This window comes from Zerene cesonia, unplaced genomic scaffold (genome assembly GCF_012273895.1).
Source record: "Zerene cesonia ecotype Mississippi unplaced genomic scaffold, Zerene_cesonia_1.1 Zces_u001, whole genome shotgun sequence".
Classification (NCBI taxonomy): domain Eukaryota; kingdom Metazoa; phylum Arthropoda; class Insecta; order Lepidoptera; family Pieridae; genus Zerene; species Zerene cesonia.
Window position 1 is genome coordinate 369,138 of NW_024045131.1, and position 3,148 is coordinate 372,285.

Below are 3,148 nucleotides of genomic sequence, written 5' to 3' on the forward strand. Positions count from 1 at the left end.
TTGTTTCCCCGTTTCCCATGGCAACGCATACAACTGGCTTTTCTTTCAGCTTATAGTTGCAGCTAATGAGGAGAAAGGTTAAGTATGGACAGATAAGAGATGCACTCAACATTTAATCACATATTGTACTCATCGTAGTATCTATATACATTATACATTCTAGTAGAATGTTTATAAAATAACTACTGACCCCGATTAGGTGACCTTACTATGAATCGAATGGAATAGAGTATGTATCAAAGACACTTGAACACTTAATGACAATAAATAATAAAATAATAAACAAATGTCATACACACGGTATTATATTCGGCTAGAGAAATAGTTTCATTAAGAAGTTTATATAATTTAGAAATTAAAGACTTTCACGGATTTTAAACGCGATTTATTCATTACCTTTTTAACCCGACGTTTAGAACACTTTACAGCGAGTGTAACGCTTGACCGCGGGTTAATAAGGCAATGTATAAATCGCGTTTATAATCCGTTAAAAAGTCTTTAATTTCTAAATGTATAATACTCACGTAAAATCGAACACAAGAAATTACCAAGTTTATATAATTTTTGCTTTTATAGCATTACATTACATTATTCCTTACCCTTCCCTGTCCTTTCCTTTATTCCTCTCGCTAATCCTTTCTTAATCCCTTCCCAATTTAAAGTCGGCAATCCATTTGTAGAGGCGTAAGGTCTGCAATGGAACTTATGCCTGTGCAAATGTTCATGGGCGGTGGTAGCGCTAACCATCAGGCGTCCCACCAGCTCCAGACTGTGACATAAAAAAAAACAAAGTGAAATTATTAAATTGAATCATTCAAGTAGATATGGTTGTGACTGTATTTTATAAAACGAAGAGTGTCTGAATCACACTCGAATGTAAAACATGTTTTTATCAAACACACATTCGAATAGCGAGCAAGTGTATGAAAGAGACAACACGTTGTGTTTTTCAAAGTTGATAACGCATTTTTTTTTATGGGAGAACGGCAACGTAGCTGGTGCTTCGCCTGACGGGGAGCGATCACCAGCGCCCACGAACACTTGTTGCCCGTTTTTAAGAGATAGTTATACTATTAAATTATTTTGTTTGAAATATATGTTAACAAAAACAGTGATTGCCCGTATTGGGCATGGTTTTTAATCGTTGATAGAAATATTTAGAGGTTGTGATTTTTTTCTGTTTTATACACGACTCCTTTTTTACTGCAAAGGATCATATCTTTTTAGTTAAAAAACCATGCTTTTAAATCAACCCATATTCATACATTTAATGCACATGAAGAATTGATAAGCAACTATTCACATTTCATATTTTATTCTCATTCCGTACGCCCCGGGTTCACCCGTGGTACGTTGTTTCTCTGTTTCTCTCCATAAGAACCTTCCTCGTTGCCTAACAACAGTAACAAAAAAGTTTTTACTAGTAACATAGTATTATGTTATCTATGCTAGAAACCCATTTAGTGATTCATTTCTATTTAGGTATATAGATATATTTTTACAATTTTTTTTTTATTTTTTTTTTAGTTTATGATAGGGAAGCCCTTGACTACCATCTCGCCTGCTGGTAAGCATAGATGTAGTCTAAGATGGAGCGCGCTTCCCTAGAAGGTACTAGTTTACTTCCATGCGTTACATATTCATTAATAATAAATATTTCTATTAAGTTTTTTAAAGTTCTTTTTAACTAGGTTTCATAGACCTTGACCTAGATCACGGTTAATTTAAAAATAATCAACGACAATTAGATAGCGCTATGACCTTACTAAGATGGAAATAGTTTTGTAATTTCTTGAACGCAAAAATATTTAATGAACGTTTGAAGTTGTCTGTTTCCTAAAAAAAGAAGGGCAGATAGACATAGTCTAGTCATTTTAGTCTATTCTATTCATATTCCTAGTTTCCTAAACCTCGATTATGTACAGTCAAATATTTAAAAATGAATTGAGCTAACAGTATTACTTACTGAGGCAGTAGGCATATTATTGTGATTCTATCCATGTAATGTACTAGTGGTCCGCCCCGGCTTCTTCCGTGGTACATGTATAGCCTGTAGCCTTCCTCAATAAATGGGCTATCTAACACTGAAGTAATTTTTCAAATCGGACCAGCAGTTCCTGAGAGTAGTGCGTTCAAACAAACTAACTATTCAGCTTAATAATATTAGTATTAATTATTAATTATCACGAAATCACAAAGCATTTTGCAAAATAATGCTTCTTGATACTAGACATTTGCCACTGAAAGTCGCGTAAAACGGTTCAGATTTTAAGATAAAATACTATATAAATAGAAAATCGTATAGACCGAAAGAGATCAAGTATTTACACCACATTTACACAGTAATCGTAGAAAAGTATTCGGTAAATACATACCGCTGATATCAAAGATTAATTTATTTATTTTTATAGATTCTAGAAAAATAAAGACTACTGTAATTTCTTTAAAAATAAATCGCAATATCAGAAATAGAATAATAATATTAAAAAAAAAAAAAAAAATTAGAACACACACGGTGTGTCCGGCCGCACAGCTGGCTCGAGTCTATGCACACGCGCAGCGTGGGCTCCCGCACCGGGGACAAAAGCGGTACGGCAAGATTGCCGCCGGTGCGGGAGACACGCTGAGCGTGTCATAGCCGCATCGCCGGATGAAAAAAGTTTCTGGATCAGCAGTGAAATTGTTAATCGACTTCAAAAAAGGAGTTACGAAATTCAATTGTAGTTTAACACGCATTATTAGCTTCACCTGTTTGTATGCTCTGACTCCTTTAGACGCGATTATGACCGATTTCAAATGGACAGATTTAATTCAAACTTAGTACACTTATCAGGGATCGGTGAAAATACATTTTCATGCTTTATTTTATTATCCAGATTCGGATCACCAGGATTAATCGCTTCCTGACACTGTAGAGCAAGTGGGACTATCGGGATACATTATATATCATTAAAGCGTTTAGGGTTTATTCAATTTAAAATTAATTATAATTTAAAAACTGGCGTTTCATCTATCGGCAAAAGAGCAGGTGGGTCGTTTTATGGTAAGCGAGACTAACACGGTTGCTTCAGCAAATGGATTGCGAATGGGATAAGGAATGGACTGATGAGGGCACAAGAAAGACTGGGAAGGGTAAGGAAAAGGATGT